Consider the following 21,524-nt stretch of genomic DNA (forward strand, 5'->3'; position numbering starts at 1 on the left):
GCAGACAGACAGACAGAGACAGAGACAGAGACAGAGACAGAGAGACAGAGAGAGGAGGGTGGTAGTCTATATTATATCTATATCTGTAAAAGTACAAATATGAAATCTAGATACTTTGGGAGACATTTGCATCACATGCAAGTTGAACAAAACCTAGGATTCATATCACACAGGCTGCATCACAGCCCTGTGGTGCAGACAGAACAAACTTCTAAATCCTTCCTTACTCATGGAGATAGTTGTGCTTTGAAAGATTAGGTTACATGACCAAAGAAAGACTGACTGTAAGACCAAGAGAAGCAAGACTGAATTAAAAGCTACTCAGCTAGACATTGTGTTACAAACCTATAATCCTGATTGCTGAGGACGCTGAAGCAGAAGGATTGCAAGTTCAAGCCCAACTTAGGCATTTTAGTGGGTATCTGTCTCCAGAACAAAAAAAAAAAAAAGAGGTAGGACTGTATCTTCATGGTAGGGATATAGGAATGCATCTTCATGGTAGAGTGCTTGCTAGCACGCAGAAAGCCTAGGTTTAACTTTCAGTATGCCCTCTACAACACAGCTAGTCAATTTTTAAATTGATATGCATGAATGGCACATGATCAGCTCATGAGCACTGACTCTAGCAGTTATGCTATAAACTCCGTAAGAAAGGAGGTTGTTGTGAGTTTGTAAATGTAAATGATAACATTTATAGCAAATGAATAGAAAGATAACCTTATTTGAATAATGTACTTGGCAAATTCTTGAATGCTAATTGAATCAATCGAAATATTGCTTGAAACCTCCACATCCAATTCATACTAAGTCATATGTGTAATTATTAATTCATTTGTTATCTTATTCTTACCAGTTATGTAGAGTTAATTATCAATGGGCCAAGAATACAATTCCAGGTTTTATACATTTTCAACCTTTGCGTATTGCTCAGATCCTCATTGCTATTACAAAACATTTGAACAATTTGAGGGGAACAATATTTCTTTGACTCAGATTTTGAGAGGTTTTAGCTCATGGGGGCTCAACTCAGTTGATTCTGGGCTTGTACAAGGTAAAGCAGAAAATCTTGTTAGATGGGGAGCCCATGGTGCAATCCAATGACTCACCTTATGGAAGACAAGGGGTGACAGACAGAAAAGGAGCAGAGACAAAGTATAGCCCCCAAGAGCACATTCTTCCAATGTGGTGACCAACTTCATCCAATAGGACCCCACCTGTAAAGCTTCTATCATCTTCCAATAGTGCCACCAACTCTCCAAAAGACTTTGGTACCTGAAAAATGCCTTCTAGAACAGGTGTATAGTGTCACCTAAAATTGACCTTGGCCATCTGGCCAATTGGCAAGTGTTTTGAATTGGGTGAATAATAATAAAATAATTAAAAATTAAAAATACTAACAATAAAAGCATTTGGCAACATAGCCAAATACCATATGGCACCTAACCTTCCATTACAATGCCAAATCAAAGTCCTCATTAGACACTAGTAAGACATTAATTGAAATAACAATTTAATAACCCTTAATTCACTCAACAGTTATTAGTCAGCATCTTTTAATTACATATGAAAACAATTACCCATGAAAGGTAAGTAATTGACCTTAAAAAGCCAAACAAGGAATTCATGCAGTGTGTTAGAGATGATTGGTATGGATAGTCCATTGATTAGGTCACAGCTGTCATGATATGGCTGCTTCTCGGTGATTAGCTCCACCAGCTGATCATCAGGCCTCAGGGCACATTTCATACTCAGACGGCAACAGTCTCCTGACATTACACACATTTGTTCTTTGCAGCTGAACATATTGATACTTGAGATGCATCTCAAGTAGAAAACATGACTTATGTATTTTAAAGAAAGGGAGAGAAACTGAACTTGAAGGGGTAGGAAGTTTTGTGCCATTCCTCAAAGCATGGTTTAAAAACATAGACCCAAGCAACTTTCTCAAAACTAAATTTCTCGGGTTTTTGTCTCTGGTTTTCTTCTCCTCCATCTGATTCTCCTTTATGATTATGTGTGCGTTTCTTAGGCAACCATGAGACTATAGTAAAAGATAATGCCATAATAATTCACCTAATAAAAGACTTTCATTAACAACCTCCAATCCTGAACCTAGGACGTAAAGAAACTTCAGTAGATTATAGCATCTCTTCTAAACTTCTAGCTCAGAAGCACGGCTTTGCTGAGCTCACTGGTTTGCTTTCATCCACGCAGATGTGACTGTTGCATTGCACTGTGGCCTATCACTTAATTAGAGAAGTGGAGATCGTGTGCACACACTTTGTTTCTCCTAAGAAAATGATGATAGCTTGCAGATGAGCTATTTTTGCCTCTTGGCTTATGTAGATATTTTCAAATTGTGCTACCATGGTGTCCCAAATTCTGTCCTACCCAGATGTTTGGAGACTGTCCATAGGGAAGAAGTTAGCCGGCACTGGGTTACATTGACATTACTTCTCTGCACCCTGAGTCACCCTTACAGTGCCATCTTCTTTGTATATTTTGAAATAAACAAAGGTGTCATTCAAGTTTAGATGATTTTTTTTATGACTTTTTATTTGTTGAAGAAATATGTTAAGGAATAAACAGACACTTTGGAGAGCAGCCTCATTGTTAAAAATAGATGCAATGAAAAAAGTAATAAATCATAGAGAGTAGGCTTTCATTGTTGAGGTCCTTGTTTTATTTATTAATCGGTGCAGTCTGTAGAGAGGAATCATGTGTCTGATGCTGTCACTGAAGACTACAAAGCCGCTTGCCAGTCCAGTCTGATTGACAGTCTATCTTCCTAAGAATTCCGAAAATTGCCACGTCTCCAAAAGACTTTGCTTCTGAGGGAGAAAAATGCCTTCCAGAGCAGGTGTATATTGTCACATGAAGCTGATCTTGGATATCTGGCTAACTAGTAAGTGTTTTAAGGTATAGGAAGAATAATAATAAAATAATTTCAATAGAAAAAATAAAAACATTTGGTAATGTAACCAAATGCCATATGGCACCTAACTTTCCAGAGCCATGCCAAATTAAAGCTCTCAATAAATGCTAGTAAGACATTAATTTGAATGACAAATCAATAACCCCTAACAATTTGCTCATTGGTTGCTATTAAGCATATTTTAAGTACATATGAAAATAATATGTATGTTTCACCTGTGAAACTTTTCTATGAAATACTTGTGCACAATCAGAAATGTCTCTTCAGTGCTTATTAAAACCAAGTTGCCAAAAAATGTTAGAGAGTTACATTAGTGATGCCTTCAGCCAAAGAAGGATCCCAAGTATCCCAGGGTACTGTGATAAATGTTGCTGGGGATACTGTGGGAATCAGAAGGTGAGACTTAATTTGAGTTGGGAAGTTCAGAAGAACTCCCAGAAGCAGCAGTGTTTGAGTATGTATTATAAGAATAAATGAACTGTCTAAACAAAGAAAAAGTCGTCAGTATGGCATCCTTGTGTTTTCCAAGAGGATGGTAAGAGCAGATGTCATCTTCTCTGTATATCAAGTTTGTAAGTTTGTAGGTGTTCTTGACTGAGAACCAGGGCTTGGTGCTGTAGTTAATAGGTAATCAGTAAGGAAGTCCAGCAGAGGGGATACAAGACCAAAGGAGCAGTTTTGGAAAAATGCTTCTGACATGCAAGGAAAGTAAAGTAGTAGACAGGAGGCACATTGAGAGAGGGCCTGCATGACACCAGTGACATCAGAAAGATCTGGATGGAGCAGAGAAGCACACTGGAGGTAGGATGGTGGGATTGGGTGTTTATTGACTAGAGAATTGAGGTTCAAGCTGAAATTTCTTACCTAGATTGATATAACTAGGTAGACTTGATCAAAGGCTCCATGTTCTTTTAATATTTATTAGTTTGTCCAAAACCTCTAGTCTACAGTATTACTTTAGCTAATCAATGCTTCTGTGATATTTGCCATTCATAGTAAACTTTAAACTTTCCAGAACATTTTCTGTTTCTTGATTCCCTTAAATATAAAGTTTGACAGATTGAAAAAAAAATGATTTGACTAAAATTACCCAGCTGAATTTGGCAAAGGTAGGTTTTAAACCAAGTCTCCATATTCCCCAGTCTGAAGCTTTAATTCAGAGCAACGTTTTTATAGCTCATCACTCTGCCTCCTCCATCATTTTCATCCTACTTGGCATGAAAAGCAGTGAATTCTGGGCTAGGCATGGTAGCACACACCTTTAATTCCAGCACTCCAGAGGCAGAGCAAGCAATCTCTGTGAATTCAAGGTCAGCCTGGACACAGTAACTTCTAGACCAGCCAAGAAGACATAGTGACACTCAGCCTCATAAAATAAAATAATAAAATAAAATAATAAAATAGTAGATTCTGAAAGATTTCTGAATCCAAGAGGAAGTGAAGGACTTTGAAGATCTACAAGGAAATCCTGAGGGCATCTTGAAGTAAAAGGCAACCAGCAGAGAAGAAAGGAAGAGAAGCCACTGAGTGATCCTGGCTTCCAGAATTTACATCAGTTATAGGACCAATGTTCTCACTGAAGCTTACTGTAAACTAGTTCCTGTAAACCACGTTCACCCTGGAAGGTGGGAAAAGACCTTTCCCCATGATGGCTGTGATCTGGCAATTACTGCGGCATTCCACCTCTTCAGAGGACTCTGCATCTCACCCGCTAAATCTGTCTCCAGGGAGTAGTTTGACTTGCTGATTGGGTTGCCTGAGATTCTCTATGCGGTGGCTATGAAAATCTGCCTATTCTGATTGAAAGTGGGAGCTACTGTTGTTACTTCGTTAAAAACAATTCGGAATCCCAAGCTCAAGAAAAGGAGGAAACATCCAGTCTTGGTCCCCACATGCTAGAAAAATAGAAGTTCTCCACTCAAGTAATGGAGCTAGCGAGAGTTACTTGCAATATAGCATAACTATTTTGTGAGTTTCATTCCTCCTCCTCCTCCTCCTCCTCCTCCTCCTCCTCCTCCTCCTCCTCCTCCTCCTCTTGCTTCTGTCAGGCTAATGAAGAATGACCTCAAACTTCCTGTTTTATTCTCCCATCTTGGGATTACAGAAAACCACAACCACATCTAACTGCATCTTTTCCATTCATGTTAGTGATTGGGAAGCAGCAAGATGCCTGTCTTAAGTGATATATACATGAGTGGTCAGGGGAGGGTTTAATCTGGAGGGTTCATTAGTGTTTTATGAGAGCCAAAGGGGGCAATGCTGTCAGAATGCCTCAAGAGAAGCGCTTTGTAATAAAAGCGCTTGACTGCTGTGTTTCTTTTTAAGGCAGCTTGACATGCAATCTACAATAACTGACCTGCCCTAGAGATCAACTCTTACTTGTAGTTAACTGATTTCATAATGGTGGTCAAATAACTTGAGCTTACCAGAGAAAATCAATCCATAGGTCTGTAATTGTATAGCCTCCATCCTTCTGCAGGAATTCATTAGCTTTCTACACCCTGTTTGTGTCAGCTTTTAGCATGTTCCCACAGCATCAAGAACTATGATTGGAGGTAACACTGCTTTAAAGAAGCTTGCGTGTGTTTTGTGTGTGTGTGTGTGTGTGTGTGTGTGTGTGTGTGTGCGCGCATACACACACACACACACACACACACACACACACACATTGATACTCATACTTTTCATGCCAGCTCTGGTTGACCATTTGAGGATATGGGGCACACTCATACCTCAATTCCCAATTGCTATTTGAGACTGCAATGAGACTCTGACCATCACCAGGTAAGGGAGTTGGTCAGTTGTCAGCATGCCCCCACTCCCACTCTCTATCCAACTCTTACTGTCCCGCACAGTCTACAGCTTTTTCTTATTTAATATCTAAGATCATTGCAGCAGGTTACCTTGGTCCCTCACTAGTCACACCCCCCTTCCCTCCTCATACCCTATCACCCATCTTTTTCCTCTCTCAAAAGAACACAGGCTGCCCTAGTTTAGAGTCTCTGTGACTCAACCTTCTGAGATGATGTTATTTCAGTACATATCCTTCCCCATCTCTTTTCAGTCTACCTTTAACTAAACTCCCACATCCTGCCCCCTCCCAACTTTTTTCCTTCACTTCTACCATTTAATGTATGTCTTCCCTTCTCTACTTCTTATCTAGCCACCTAATGCTGATCACTAATCCCACTGTGATGTTTTCCTCATCCTCTCTATTTCTATATCTGTACCCACCGTAATTTATATGCTAATATGCACAGTACTGTTGGTGTTTCAGTACTTATTGACCCTGTAACTGATACTCAGGCCCATCATCATCGTCGTCACCGTCATCGTCGTTGCCGTCGTCATCATCATCATCATCATCATCATCGTCATCATCATCGTCATCATCAAGGGCATGGCACTGGCACAACACCAGACACATGATCAATGGAATAAAGGTCTAGCAATAAATTCATACACCTACAGCCACCCATGTTTTGAGTCCAAAATGCACACCAGAGCGAAGAACTCCCAACAAGTGGTTTTCTTGCTGCAGTGGCTAATCTACCGCCCCGGGCTCAGTAAAGTCCCAAAGAAGACATGGATGGAGGGGTGGGACTTTTTGCGACGGTCCCAGTGGGAGAGGAAACAGAATGAATGAAAGGTGGGGGAGGGGTATGAAAATGGCTGAAGTCCAATATAGAAATGCATGAGGCTGCAAAGCAAACCATTTTTCAAAAGAAAGAAGCTTGTTTTTCTTAACTGTTTTTACTCCAAATCTCTTTGTGTGTAATAAGGGAAATGTACACAGAGCTCTACAACCCCAAGTCCAGAATGATTTGCTCACCCTAGGAATAGCCCTGGAGGCTCCAGAGCCATGGATCTTATCACTCAGTCACTTGGTTAAGATCAGTTAGTAGAAACTAAACCTTATTTTATCCCCAAGAATGCTTGGGGTGTTTAGTCCCTAAGTATTAAACAGATTTTAATTGTCAGTTGTGTTTTTCTGATACATTATGTCTAAACTAACACATTTAGAATTGTTTTAAATAAAATATTTATATGAAATTACTTCATTTGTCAGGGAAGTTTGATTGAACTGTTTCAGTCTTCACTTTAAAAAAAAAAAATTAACCGACACAGTCCACTTTAAGTTTTATAAATAAAAGAGAGAGAACAGGTGGGTGGTGTCACCATGGTGACCACAACATCTGATTTGAGTAGCAACAGAGAGGGCAGGAAAGCAGGGCCACATTCAACTGGATTGTACCAGTGCTCAGTGTGTGTGTGTGTGTGTGTGTGTGTGTGTATGAGTGTGTGTGTGTGTGAGTGTGTGTGTGTGTGTGTGTGTGTGTGTGTGTTGTTAGGGGTGTTTGTGGGGGAGGGGTCTGGCTGTACTTACTAGACGCTCAATCAATCATTGCATGACTACTCTAGACTTCAAAAGATGCATAAACTGTACAGTCAAAACACAAATTCTTTATAAAGCATGGTTTGAAAATGCTTTTAGGAAGGAACAACAACAAATACAGAGAAAAGGTAGGAACAACGGGGTATTGAACTGGCATTGGATGGCTTACTTCAAACCGAAAGAAGGGAGTGAATTAAAATCTCAGGTTGATGGATTCTTTTAGTTTGGCGACACGGTTTTCTCACAGAAAACGGATGAAATGAATGAAGTTCCACTTTCCTCTCTTTTGAATGCCCTACTCACTTCAGGCTGATGGAAGCAGGCATTCCTGGCTGAGGGGACCCTCAGGTTCCTGTCATCCAGGTGACCAATTAACACTAGCTCAGGAATGTTTATTACCGTGTCCATTCTAAAAGGGGACAGACAGCTCCCCACACTTCAGTATTAGAATTTCAAAAACAGCCAGAGTCCTAGGAGGTGAGCTGGGATTAGGGGGTTAAACCCCCCCCTCTCTCTCTCTTTCTCCCCCCCCCCCGCCCCGAGGATTTTTCCTTCTGAGAAGAAGAAGAAGCAAAAGGGACCGGATGGACAGAGGAGGGGAGTGGACCTTTAACACCTAGGAGGTAACTAGTTTCTCACTTATAAGCCCACTTGCTAGCAAAAGAGAGTCTTTCCATTTCTGAAACTGGTCCTTTCCTCCTGTTGCAAAACATCTCAAACCAGCTCTGTGGCGACAGTGGGAGGGTGGCCCCACCCGCTGCACTCCTAAAAGGCTTTGGCCAGCTCCGGAGTGTCAGGTGTGTGCGGCCGGGTGGAGTCTCCACGCCCACCGCCGTGAAGCTGCACGGCGAGGGAACCGTCACTCAGCAGAGTTTGACATCAGCTGCCTGCTATGCTGAAACCCACTGAAACTGTCTAGGGCTCTCTGGTGTGGGATCCGAGCTGCTTTCCTCAGACATTTTGCTCCTGACAGACCCGGTTGAGGGTACGACTGCCACTGAGATGCAAAGAGCACAGCAGTACCCCCTCCTTTCCTTCCCAGAACAGCAGCCCTTCCCATTTCTCAGCATTTGCTGCGTGCAGGCATCTGCTGCAGCTGCTGCTTCTCTGTGATCCTGTCTGTTGCCGTCTGTGTTCTGAGAAAGCAACAGTCCCTGAAGTTCCTCCTCCGTCTCAACACAACAGCCCCCAAACCACTGTGGGGGAGTTTGCTTCACCAGTGGTCTCTTCACAGTAAGTCTCGCTGTGTGTGTGAACAGGCTTGTGTGTGTGTGTGTGTGTGTGTGTGTGTGTGTGTGTGTGTGAACAGGGGTGTGTGTGTGTGTGTGTGTGTGTGTGTGTGTGTGTGTACGTGCGCGCGCGAGTAAGGGAGGGGGACTTGGTGTTTAAGAATGTGAAACTTTAGCAGCAGATTTAAACAGGTTCCAGAAACGCCTGGGTCCATGCTGATTTCAGAGCGGCTGCTTGTTTCTTGTCTGTTTAAGTGGAGTCAGATCCTCCTTAGGAGACAAGCTAGTTGTGTTGCAGAAAGGCAGTCTCACTTGTCTGAAAGAACCAGATAGACTTGAATGCTGAATCTTGCTGTTACCTGTGATCAACTAATGCAACTCTGAGAAATCGCTGAACTGTACTGCCTTCAGCTTTATCTGTGAAATGGAGACAGTGTCTGCTCTGTGTGGTTATTTAAATACAGCAGTTATGTGCGAAAAGTTAGATTCTAGGATACCGAACAGCATGGTGGTATCCTATTATTTCGGACTTTATGGTTAAGATCTGCAGACAGCAATTGATCCTAGCTTAGGAGTTAAAAATGTCCCTTCATGTCATCCTACCTGTGTTCCAATCCCAGCTCGTCTTGGAAACCCACCTCATTCCAACTCAACCTTAACTGCAAAACGATAACGTAGTTTGTAGATTTGTGAGAATCTAAAGAAACCTCCTGTGTAAAAACCTCATGACTGCCAAACAGAGCAAAACTCGAGTCCAAGTGTGGGGCTGGGCAGCTGGTCTTTCTGGGATAAACTTATTTAATTTTGAGATGGGAGGATAGAGAGGGTGTCCCAAGGAGAGACTTCTACCTCCTAACAGCTGTGTTTCAAAGGGTAGCCACGTTCCAGGCTCATCACCCCCACTCTCTCTGGAAAGAGCATAAACAAAAAGTCAAATATGTTTTAGGACGGAGAAATAGTAACATATTAGATGGTTCTGATACAGGTGGCTTCGCACCACTGCCTGCTCAGAAAGCTGGCTGTGTATTTCCTGTACCCCCATGTTCCACGCACAGCTCCAGAAGTGAAGCATTTCCGTGGCTTTGGAGACTTGGACGTTTGCATCCAATATTCCATTCACACAAGATGGCTAAGAGGAGCACTTGTTAACACATCTAGTTTCTGTGTGTGTGTGTGTCTGTGTGTGTGTGTGTGTGTGTGTGTGTGTGTGTGTGTGTGTGTGTGTAATCTTTTAAGAGGGAGCCTTAACCTGTGTCTCTGCATTCTGATGGTAGTTAATTTGCATCTGGCATAACAGCTGAGCAGTTAGTAACCTGTTTTAGAACCAGCCCAAGTCTCCTCACCCTCCCCTGGGGTGAGAGAGCAGACTTGCTGGGCAGGAGAGAGGATTTTCCTCAGACTTGAGGGAGCTTATCTCTGACAGTATGGCTTTTCTTCTCTCTGTACCAGTCCTCATCAAACCCCTTCCCACAGCTCTGCGAAATTCTGTATGGGTGCCCTGAGCGAAGCACCGTTTTTAAGGGAGGACAGTTAATCACAGGTGTTGAACATTAATGTGACAGACCACAGAGCCTGGTGTGGGGAGGGAGGAACAGGGGATGGGCAGACAGATGAACTGTTGGGCCCTGTCTTCTCATTCTTGGTGCTCGTGACCACGGAAATGCATTGTAATTTTCATTGGCAGAACTATGATGTTCTGGGTTTGTTTGCTTACTCATCAAAAGCTGTTGTTTTTAAATATATAGAACACTGCAAAAAAAAGTAAAATTGTCATTTTCTTGGTACATTGTTTAAAATACTAGAAATATCAAAAGTGGTTCAGCTTTCGGACAGCAGTGTACTTCAGTACGTCCCTGTTCCTTCTGGTTGCCCATGGAGCCTATGGCCAAGCACGTGTTTTTTTGCATCTCGGCATCACACTGTTCTCAACATCCTGGTCAGTTTGCAACCTTTTCCTTCTTTATATTCTCCGTGTTAGAATCGTCTGGAGCAGTTCCTTTAATTCCAAGTGATGGCATTTCCCTAAGGAACCCTACGGCCCTTTCATCCTGATCACTTTCCTCATGGTTCGACGTTTGTGTTGACTGAGTTCCTCCAGATGTATAGCTGTGATAGGTCACGTCTCTGCCACCGGTGAAATAAGCCAAGTCAAATCAGATTAGATTAGATTAAAGGCAGGTTTATTGGAAAGCTGCTCTTGGACTGGTGAATTCACTGCTGACCGAGGCCAGCAAAGTGCTCAGGGGGAGTTGGGGTGGGTAGGGAAGGAAGAGAAAGAGAGAAAGGGCACTTGCGTAGAGGGAGAAGAGTAGAGAAGAGGAGGAGAGGGGTGATAAGAGGGAGAGAGAACGAGAAGAGAGAGGAATAGAGAAGGAGGAAGGGAGGGAGTGGGAGAGAGGAGAAGGGACGGGGAAGGGGAGAAAGAGAAACAGAGAGAGAGAGACAGAGACAGAGACAAAAGAGCCAGCAAACTGTGTGCATTACACAGGGAGGAGCCTCTGGGGGAAGGGCAACCCACTCCTGGGCTGGAAAGTTCAAGATTGGGGGCAGGATATACCAGGTAGGCACTGAGGGATGCTGGGAGAACCAGGTGTGCTTTAGTATATAAAATTTGTGCCTCAGTCTTTTGTCCCCCATCCACATTCCCTCCCCCCTTTTCCTCCCACCAGTTCAAAGCCAAACAAGCTGGGCCTTCCCAAAAAGCATTTCTACGGTCAGTTGTGTCTTTAGCAGTTCCTCATCAGCATCCCCATGATCAGCTGCATCTTCAGTAATCCATTGTCTTTATGAATCTCACACTCCCACGGTGCAACGCTCCATTTCGCTTAGTACAATCTCTCTCACAGCTAGTTATTTAAAAAAAATGTTGTGTTGGAAGCAAAGCATACGTTTTTGGTAATTTTTTTTTCCTATATGAACCGAATAACGGGTATTCAGTAATCAGTAAGCTGGGACGCAATTGGCTGCTGAGTCAGCAATCATGATACTCCTGTTGTTTTAAGTAGTACTTGATGAACCAAAGTGCTAGGCGCAAGTTTTTGTTTTAAACACTCACTCATAATTAATACACTTCTGTAGCTGACCCTTGAATAGTATTGTGAGGAACTGGGATTAACTAAACCCTGAGTTGGGAAATCCATGCATAGTAGAGTCCTACAAACTTAAATGTGTCTGCAGTTGTTAAATAGTAAGTACCTGCAAGTGGGTGAGCTTACACACACACACACACACACACACACACACACACACACACACACATAAATCTGAGTTTTACAGAACCTATCCCTGATAGCTTTGCTGCATTTCCCAAGACCTCAGAATACTTGATAAGAGCATCTCTTTTGAAGTCCCACTGGGGCAAGTCATTGAACTCCTGTTTCATATGCTGATGGCCCAGGCCCAGCTGCTGTCTTCCTTATCTTATCTGACACTGGTTCACTGCTCAGTCTTCCACATCTGAAAGTATCTAATCTCACTAAACCCACAGAGAGATGCTATAGCATGCATCCTGTTTGGACTGGTTTCTTTTCCTGGGAGTGGGGTATATGCCATTGGCAAAGTAGACTCCTTGAATGTCTCCTTCGTGAGAGGCAGTCCATTTTCCAGAACTCTGAATATGAGTGTCTTGAATGAGACAGGCTGCCCTGACTTTCCTTTGCTCATTCTGAAACCCAGTAACACAAACTACAATGATAATGAAGGATTGGGAATGTAGCCCAGGTAATAGATTTGATAGGTTCATATCAAGGTGCAACCCCAGCATCTTGTAACTCAGGCACGGTGGTGGTACATGATTGCCACCCCAATACTCAGGAGGAAGGAGGACCAGGAGATCAACATAATCCTTGGCCACATGGTGAGTTTGAGACCAGTTTGAGCTACGTGAAGTCGAAGTCTCGCCTCAAATAACAACAAAAACAAGCAGCTTTGGATGGCTGATAATAGACTTAAAGATGAAGCCAAGTTTTACAGTAGTCTCTTGAGTTCAGAGAGCTTTCATTCTAGGATGGGCTGTGGATGTGAGGCCAGGAGGCAACCGCTGTATAGTGACTGCACGAGCTGCTTTTGTTGGCCATGGGTTCAGGCTGGGGTCTGTGCGTCCTTAGCTCTGAACTTTCCTAAGTTATTTAATTTAGTGTCTGCTGAGCATAAGGTGGGGGAGGGGGCATTACAGCCTGCTGTGATTCTTTCCTGGTGCTTTTGAGAAGCTTGACCAAGACAGACCAGCCATGCCTATAAAGTAACATCTCGTACAGACCGTACGTACATTACGTACAGGCGTAAGTAGAAAAGAGTGTAGCTACCGACACCGGTGCAGGTAGATGACGGTCTTGTTTACTTGATAGAATTTGCGTGTTAGAAGCATTCACCAGTGTCAACAAAACAGTCTCAGTCACAACCGTTTCCTTTCAAAATTACAGAATTCAGAAAATTAAACAAATACTTCATACACAGCACAGCAGAGACACTGGAGTGGAAACAGCTACCGTCCCTGTAGAAAGCTATCACATGCTGTGCACCAGCAAGAACATGCTTTAAGTGGCCACGGAAGCCGAAAGCGTCTGCTCTATAGCGTGCAGTTGGTGGTTATTGAAAATTCCATCCAGAAGAGGTTATCTAATGACGTAATTGACAATATATTGACTATTACCAAGAAGCAAGCATCTTGTATATTTTCAAAACAAACTCCACACAGCCTTGCATTTCAACACTTTTGTTTAAAGTGTTTAAAACACTTGCATTTCAACTGATTTGTATATGACATAAGGAGGTTTTATCAGGCGATAAAAGAAAAACAGAAATCGAATAAGCAAAACAAAAAACCAATGTTCTGGAACCCATTTCAATCTCCTTCGGCCCCTTCACCCTCCTGCTCCTTGCCCTCTGTAGCCTTGCCTTCTACCTTCCTTGCCACACCAGTTTTTCTTTTAGCTCTGATGGTACAGGATCCTCTTGCCACTTTTCCTGCAGCCTAGGAGTCTTCTCAGTTCATCAGGCTCCCTGATGTCTGTAGTGCTTATCCACCTACCAGTCCTGCACAGCTGGCAGCCTGGGATGTTGTCCTTCAGTTTGGGGACAATGCTCAGAACAAAAGTGGATAGGAAGCTCTTGAGCACCTTGAGAGCCCAGAGAAACTTCATCTCTTTTGAAGGGGGGGGTATAAGGCTTTTAAATTTAGTTCATTTTAGTTGTGTGTGTGAGAGTGTGGGTGAGTGTGTGGGACAGCATGCACGTAGAGGTCGTAGAGCATTTCTCAGGAGTCAGTTCTCACCTTTACCTTGTTGAGATAGGGTCTCTTTTGCTGCTGTGCCGTGTACTCCAGGCTAGGTGGCCTATGAGATTTAAAAACCATTCCTCTGTCTCCACCTTCCACCTCACCATAGGCATGCTGGGGTTACAGTTGGGGCCCATCAAAGCTGACTTCTTGTGTGGGTTTTTGGGATCATGCGATCACATTCAGGTTGTCAGACTTGCATGATTAGTACTTTTATCCACTTTCGTCATGTCTTTTAAAGTCTTTCTTCCCTTCACTTCCTCCTCCTTCTCCTCCTCCCTTTCCTCCTTCTCCTCCTATTCTTCTTCTTCCTTTTCTTCCTCCTTTTCCTCCTCTTCCTTTTCTTTCTTCTTCCTCCTTTTCCTCCTTCTCCTCTTCCTCCTTAAGGCAAACACACTCTTTCACCTCTGAGTTCTTAGAAAATTCTTCAAACTTGATTGAAACATCTCGTTTCTGCTTTCGTGCTTCTTCTGGCTGGCCTGCACAGCAAGCACATGGGTTATTTTGCCTCTCAGCACCTCAGGCATTACCCCAGCGTGGTTCTCCTCCTTGAAGAGGCATGGCCATGCAGCCAGCAGCCATCTGCCTCTCTAGTCCTAGCACTCTTTCTGGAGCTCAGGGAACCTCAGTGGCTGCACTAAGATGGTCTTGACCACATTCTGTAGAGTATGATTCATATATGGAGGCTGAGAGAAATTTACTCAGTCACTTTGTGGAGGATTAAGGCTAGAAACTGTTTTTCTCCTAAGTCCTTATTGACGTCATTGGATGAGTATGGATTTGCATTGTTTTGGATCCTGGAGAATCACTCCATCACATTCTTTTGGAATCTCCCCTTTGGGTGGGTGTATGAAAAGACATTTTCATAACTTGAGGGATCAAGACACTAAAAACATGTGGTAGCCAGATTCACTCTTCCTCTGTTGATAGATTCCTTCTCTGGAAAGGTCAGCTTGCTGCAGGGGCTTCTTGTACTGTAATACTATATCTGTTTCAGTGTGTTCCTATGTGGATGTATATATGTAAAGTGTTTTGAGAAAACAATTAAAGGCCATTGTGATAATCAGTTTCCATTACAAGATACCAGAGAAAATCATCTTACCAGAGAAAATGGTTATTTTGACTTACAGTTGTAGAAGTTTCGTTTCACGATCAGTTAGTTTCCCTGTTTCTGGGGCTGTGGCAAGACAAGCGTGATGATGGATGTACTGGAGGAGAGATGCTTACTCCATGGGAACCAGGAAGCAGACAAGAGGAGGAGGAGAAATGTCAACAGTCAAGATACATTCTTTTACAACTTTGCTTTTACTATTTTTATTTGTGTATGTGGGGCAGAGGGTATATGTGTGCACACATGATGTGCATTATGAACATGCATGTACCTAATGGAAGCCAAAAGACAGTGTCAGATCCCCAGGAGCTGGAGTCACAGACAGTTGTGTGTCACCCAATATGGATGCTGGGAATCAAACTGGGGTCCTCTGCAAGAGCAGCAAGCACTCTTAATTGTCCTCATAACCTACATTCTCCAGCTAAATCCTCCCTTCTAATAGCCATTGATATGGTCATGATCCAACTATCTCTCAATAGCACAACCTGGTAGAAAACAAGTCTTTAATACTTTGGGGAAACAGGGGATGGGGACACAACATTTTGCATTCAAGTCATAGACTTCAGTACTTGTGTGACTGTAATGTAGATCAAGGTCCTCTGTTCTGAATATGAGGGCAGCATTTAAGAAATGCAACTCCTCCCAGGGATTCTGATTTACTAGGTCAGGGGAAAAGTTTGAACATCTGCCTTTTCTAATTCCCAAGCAAGGTACAGGCCAAGCTAAAAACTACTGCTTTGGTGCCTGTATGTGCCAGAGTCTAAGATCAAACCTACTGCTGACTGTATTCGTCAGGTAGTAACATCATTCTTACTCTTCTAAAGAGTGGCTAGTTTTGAAGGCCCAACGTTGACTCTCTGGTGTGTTAGAACATGATTTGTCCTGATTCTTTTTTTTTAAATATTTAGTTTTATGAGACATGTCTCACTGTGTAGCTTTGCCTGCCCTGAAACTAGCTTCAATTTCACAGAGATCACCTGTCTCTGCGTCCAGAGTACCAGAACTGAAGATGCGTACCACCATGTCCTGCTCTGAGTCCCTGAGTAATAGCATCTTTGAGGATAGCCCTACTTATCTTGACTCAGTTTTTATAACAGCTGCCCAAAGGGTCTCCTAGACCTCACCTCCTCACCAGTTCTCGATACACTCTCAGGACTGCTCTGTCAACAGTCACCTTGCTAAAATGAGCAGTGCATTACCACAACCTACCGAGCCATAGAGCATATCTCCAGAACATAGATCCTTCTTGGCACAGTGTTTCTTGCTTAGCACACAGTGCCTCTGGTCCACAGCATTGAAAGTGCCTCCTGTTGGGAATTGTAATACAGTTCTTTATTAAGAATTGAATCTGCATCAGCTTCTGTGCTGTGTTCTGTGTATGTCTGACAAACATAGCTTTAGATGTCCAGTTCTAGACTTATTTGCAAAGACTTGTTGCCCCTAGTTGCTTGTAGTGAGTTGCCCTTTTCGGCCATGTCCCCAGAGAGCTCTCAGGGTTTACCTTGCTGCATTGTCGTTTTCTGTTTATGCTTTCTCTGTCCTCCCAAAGCTTAGTGATGTATTTGTCTTATTTCCTTAAACAGAATGTATACCAGAGGGAATTTGGGAGAGGGTTTGAGCTCAAACTGATAATCACACCCTAAGAAACACCTGGACATGGATGCTTCCTTGTAACATTGGGTCAGTAGGCACCGGAATGTCTCTAACTATGAAGTCATTATCCCAAAGGTTCTGCTGTTAGAGTCCTGTGACATCATACCAGGCTAGCCTAGGACATCCCAAACCACAGGCAGTCAAGCTGTCTAGTTTTTTGTGTTCAGCAGAGCAGACCTACCTCTATAGTGCCACATCAATGGGTTCACTCTGTTACCAGAATGGGCCAAATTATATGACATCATCCATTTGAAGGATATTTCGTGAAGGCAGCCAAACAGTGCCAGGAGGGTTTTTGTGGTTTCGCCCCTGTGTTTTTACAGGCAGACACTGTAATCAGCTGTCACAATAGCTATAATCAATTAGCTTATGCAGTGTTTTTCTCCGTCTGCTCTAATTGAACTGTTGATTTTGTTTTTATTTTTGCTTTTCCCTCTCTGTTCATTCCCTGGGTGTTACTATGGAACCCCGTGACTAAGCCCCCATGAAACCTCCTGCTGCCTCTTGTGAGATGTGCAGTCAGTAACCCATTCGTTCCCAGACCATTTGGCATTGCATTTATTTCTAGGAGAGCTTGTTCATGTGAAAAAATACATTTAAGTTAGCCTTTCAACTACAGAAATAAAAGCCAAAACCTGATTTATCTAAACCTGGTGGAAATGCATGGCATTTACTTGTCACTCTGGTGGTGTCATTGTCGGGACCAACTGTGTGCAAATTGTGTTCTTCTGTAACATAAAAGGGGGTGTCTTTTTGCTATTGAGGGTTACTTTACACTTCCATGAAAAGATGAGAGCTACAAGGTACTGAAGATACTTAAGTGGAGCCTAGGATTAATAGAAGCAAAAGGGGAGAGGCGATGGTTATTAGAAAATATTTGTTTCTTTTGAAGCTGAGATTTCTCTCTAATAAATGACACAATGAGGATGTTTCCTTGACAGTAAACCTAAGGACATGATTGGCACAGTAGCCATGAACTTGTACAAATATATCAGTAATGCTTTGTTGTTTGCCTGCAAATATTGGATTCTAAATTAGGGAGAAAAAAAGTGAGACCTAGGTCCTCTTAACAAGAGGCTCAAAGTCCAGTAGGAAAAGCAAACCTCGTTATCAAACAATATGGTATCCAAAGAAGTGTGTGAGAAGTCGGCACTGTGCTCAAAGGACGAAAGCAGAACTAGAAAAAGAAGCAGACATTTTCCAAAGTGTTCTGCCCTCTGATCAAAACAAAATCACCCGTGCCTGACTTCTCAGTGTTCAGGTTTCTGACTGAAAAATGGGTGTGACCAAATATTCTGGTGTCCTTAAAGATCACTTGGAAAGGACAGACAACAACTCATGCGCATTCAAGCATGGCCATTATATATCGGTCATATTAAAATCAAGCACCTCTTGAGACCCACAGAGGATGGGCTCTGTGACCCCGCCCCTCCGTCAGTTTTGCAGATGCTCAGGTCACTTTTACAAGGAGCACAGTGTTCTCATGTAGCTTGTGCATACTCTGCTATACATTCTTTTCGGTGTCTTTTTAAAATACGAATATTGTATGTGTGCAAACTGTGTGCACTGATGAAATCCAGCCTCCTGATAGTCACCATCTCCCTTATCTCTCAGAACTGTTAGCAGTCACTGTTCTATATCTGAGTTGCCATTTTTAGCCTTTCACATATGAGAGAACATGTGGTACTTGCCTTACTGTGTGTGAGTTATTGTATTCGACATACTACCCTCCAGCTTTTGCAGCAAGTGGCAGGATTCCATCTTTGTGGCTGGATATGCCTTTGTATGTTTTCTTTATCCATTCAGGTGTTGATAAACACCTAGGCTAATTTCCACATCTTAACTTTTATTAATAGTGCTGTTAAAAAAGGACACACAGATATCTCTTTGATATCTCTTCATATATTTTGCATAAACAGTAAACACACATACAGTTTGTTTTGTGTTGACTTTTAGGAACCTCCACACTTCTTTTATCTACTTAAATACGTCTTTTTAAAAAATCTATTTGTTTAATTTCATGCATATATGTGTGTGCCCAAGTGTATGTCTGTGCACCATGCAGGAGCCTATGAAGCTCAGAAGAGGAACTGGTTTCTGCAGTTACAGTTACAGTGTTATGAGCTGCCGTGTAGGTGCTGCAAGCTTAACCCAGGTCTTTTCCAAAAGCAGCAAGGGATCTTAACTGCTGAGCATTCACTCCAGCCCTTCCCATGGACTCCTAAATCATTTTCAGATTGCTTACCAATACCTAATACAATGCGAATACTATGTAAATAGTTGCCATGTTATTTTCTTTAAGGAATAACAACACGGAATAATGTCTGCATGCATTTAAAACAATTCTCCTCTTCCTGATAGTTTCAATACAAGTTTGGTTGAATCCATAAATGTTGAATTCAGATATTCAGCGCTACATATGAAAATCTAAAGCAAGAAACACTCAGCTTTTGTCATCGATTCCTTATAAAACTTACCAGAGGGATATATAAAAACAAAAAGCTGGATAGCCGGTATTGATTTCACAGAATAGGTAGAAGAAAAAGCCAGGGCACAAGGGAAAGAAGTCCTGATGCCAGGATGTCTTATGTATTGCAATCAATTCCCCCAATTCTGTTCTTCCCCTTCTCCTGTCTCTGTGCTTGGAGATTTGACTGGGAATTTGTTGGTATGTGCTTTTCTTCTGAAAACACATAAGACAAATAGGGAAACAAATAAAAAAGCCCCATGTCCCCAGCTTTCAGAACTGAGACCTTCACGGAGGGTTAAGAAAATCTTCAATAAGCACCTGTGATTTCACATGCCAGGAACTGTGCCAAATGTCAGAGTAAAATCAGGCAGGGTCTCTGTCTAGACTTTGGTTAAAAGATCATTAAGGGTAGTGGTGACTCATGCCTTTAATCTCACCACTTGGGAGGCAGAAGCAGGCAGATCTCTGCGTTCAAGGCCAGCCTGGTCTACAGAGTGAGTTCCAGGACAGCCAGGGCTACCCTGTCTCAAAAAACAAGCAAAACAAACAAATAACAAAAGGGGTATTTTTTTACTCATCTGCCAGGAAAAAAATCCTAACCTATCCTTGAAAAGATGGCCAAAGAAGGCTCCGCAAGATGCGAGGCCAGGCTGAGCTGTGAAGGATCAAGAACTCAGCCGTGCAGAGTGGACAGAATGAACAATGGTTAGGAAAGAAGGAGAGTGCCCAGACTCTCAGTCTTTCTGTGAAGAGAGAGTAGTTCCACAGGCTGGAGCTTCCACAGGTATCTGAGGGAACCTGGTAGTCAGAGAGGACCCTCATCACAGAAGGATCTTATATTCAGTTGGAGTGTGATGTGTGAAGGCACTAAGACCAGTTAAGTGGTTTTGAGTAAGACAGTATCTGTTTCAACATTAGGGAAAAAATGTTTTTTTCCATGACCAGAATGGATTAGACGGAGGGCAGTCTTAAAGATAGGGACAAGCATTATTGAAAGGTAGCTGTAACCCAACATGTGACTTCTCTCATTGTCCTGGGCAGTGTGCAGTACCAGTGACAGGTGGCAGTTCTCGGGATCACCTACCTGAAAGTAGTTTGTACTTTTAGGCTCTATTGCTAAAGATGATCTCAATGATGAGGTGATTTAGTCAAAGCATAGCATGCACTAAATGGTCAGTTGGACATATGCGTAGGAAATATTGTAGTCTTTGAAGTAACTGATACATGGTGAGTGTCTTAGTTAGACTTTCTGTTGCTGTGATACATCATGACCAAAATGCAAGTTGGAGAGAGAAGGGTTTATTCACCTTATACTTCCCCACTGCTGTCCATCACCAAAGGAATTCAGGACAGAAAGTCAAGCAGGGCAGGCAGGATCTAGAGGCAGGAACTGATGTAGAGGTCATGGAGGGGTGCTGCTTACTGGCCTGCTTCACATAGCTTGCTCAGCCTACTTTCTTAAAGAATGCAGGACTACCATCCAAGAATGTCACCACCCACAATAGGATGGGCCCTCCTTTATTGATCACTAAGAATTTTCTTCTTACATCTGTACCCCATGGAGGCATTTTCTCAACTGAGGCTCCTTTCTCTCTGATGACTCTAGCTTATATCAGTTTGACACACAAAACCAGTGAATCCAGTGAGTTTGAGAATTTCTTGTCCATAATACCAAGAATTCATGAGACATTTCAGTGTTTGAACTCAGTCACAGAGGGCAAGAGTTAGGCTTCTGACTTTCAACAGTGAGTTAACTGATGCTTTTCAAATTTCTCCCAAATTGATAGCTGCTAACAGATGAACTTGTATACAGTTATTTTATAGCGGATACCCCACTTTTCAAGTGATGAAGTACTAATGTTAGAGAAGTTTGTCTGCTATAGGGTTTGAGTGATGGTCACTGCAGTCTCCTAGGAGATGAGAAGATTCAGTGTTCAAATCCCACATCTGTTACTTATCATTCTTGTCACCGTGTACATATTACTTGATCCCTAGTAGTGTTAGTTTCTTTATCTCTGAAGTAGGTTTAATGAGTATTACGTAGTTAGACAATTATTAATGTAGATAATAGGAAAAATGTGGCAAGCCTCAGTAAATTGTCTACTCACGGTAGTTTTTATCTATTCCATTCTTTTATTCTTCTGTTTCTTTTCTCCCTGTTTGCTGTACATGTCTGCCTTAGTTCCTTTTCTGTTTATTCAATGTTTCTCCCATCATAAATCCCTCCCCATCTCAGTCCCTTCCTTCCTTCCTATTCAGTCCAGGCCAGTCTAGATCCTAGATTCTCCTGTCTTACCCTCCTGAGTGCTAGAATTACAAGTGTGCACCACCATGCTCAGACATTCTTTTTCTTAATCTTATATAACATTAAACTGTTACTTTTTAAAAAAAATTAATAGTTCCTTTCTTGTTTCTGTCACGTACACAATCACATGCTTTGTTAAGAATATGTTTT

General features: G+C 42.4%; 1 protein-coding gene and 1 long non-coding RNA gene across 40 annotated transcripts in view; one reads left to right on the forward strand and one right to left on the reverse strand.

The window, feature by feature from the left end:
- Positions 1-16,647, reverse strand: part of LOC120097342 (uncharacterized) — a 96,338-nt gene extending 79,691 nt beyond the window's left edge. For 3 of the 6 annotated variants that reach the window (XR_005494590.2, XR_005494587.2, XR_010060653.1), the window contains exons 1-3: positions 16,448-16,635; positions 16,156-16,253; positions 14,964-15,061 (exon numbers count right to left, since the gene is read on the reverse strand). This is a non-coding gene — a long non-coding RNA (uncharacterized LOC120097342). Of the gene's footprint in view, positions 1-10,723; positions 11,407-14,963; positions 15,062-16,155; positions 16,254-16,447 lie in introns of those variants that run through there. The other 3 variants (XR_005494583.2, XR_005494585.2, XR_010060654.1) reach the window with 3 other exon arrangements.
- The window catches only part of Dlg2 (discs large MAGUK scaffold protein 2), a 2,051,694-nt gene that overhangs the window by 1,800,122 nt on the left and 230,048 nt on the right, over positions 1-21,524 (forward strand). The window contains exon 1 of one of the 34 annotated variants that reach the window (XM_017589655.3): positions 8,167-8,564. The exons of 31 other annotated variants lie outside the window; for them this stretch is intronic. The gene's annotated coding sequence lies outside the window, so the exon portion shown is untranslated. Of the gene's footprint in view, positions 1-8,166; positions 8,565-21,524 lie in introns of those variants that run through there. 2 more of the 34 variants (XM_063272724.1, XM_063272726.1) reach the window with 2 other exon arrangements.

Source organism: Rattus norvegicus, chromosome 1 (genome assembly GCF_036323735.1).
Source record: "Rattus norvegicus strain BN/NHsdMcwi chromosome 1, GRCr8, whole genome shotgun sequence".
NCBI classification, from domain to species: domain Eukaryota; kingdom Metazoa; phylum Chordata; class Mammalia; order Rodentia; family Muridae; genus Rattus; species Rattus norvegicus.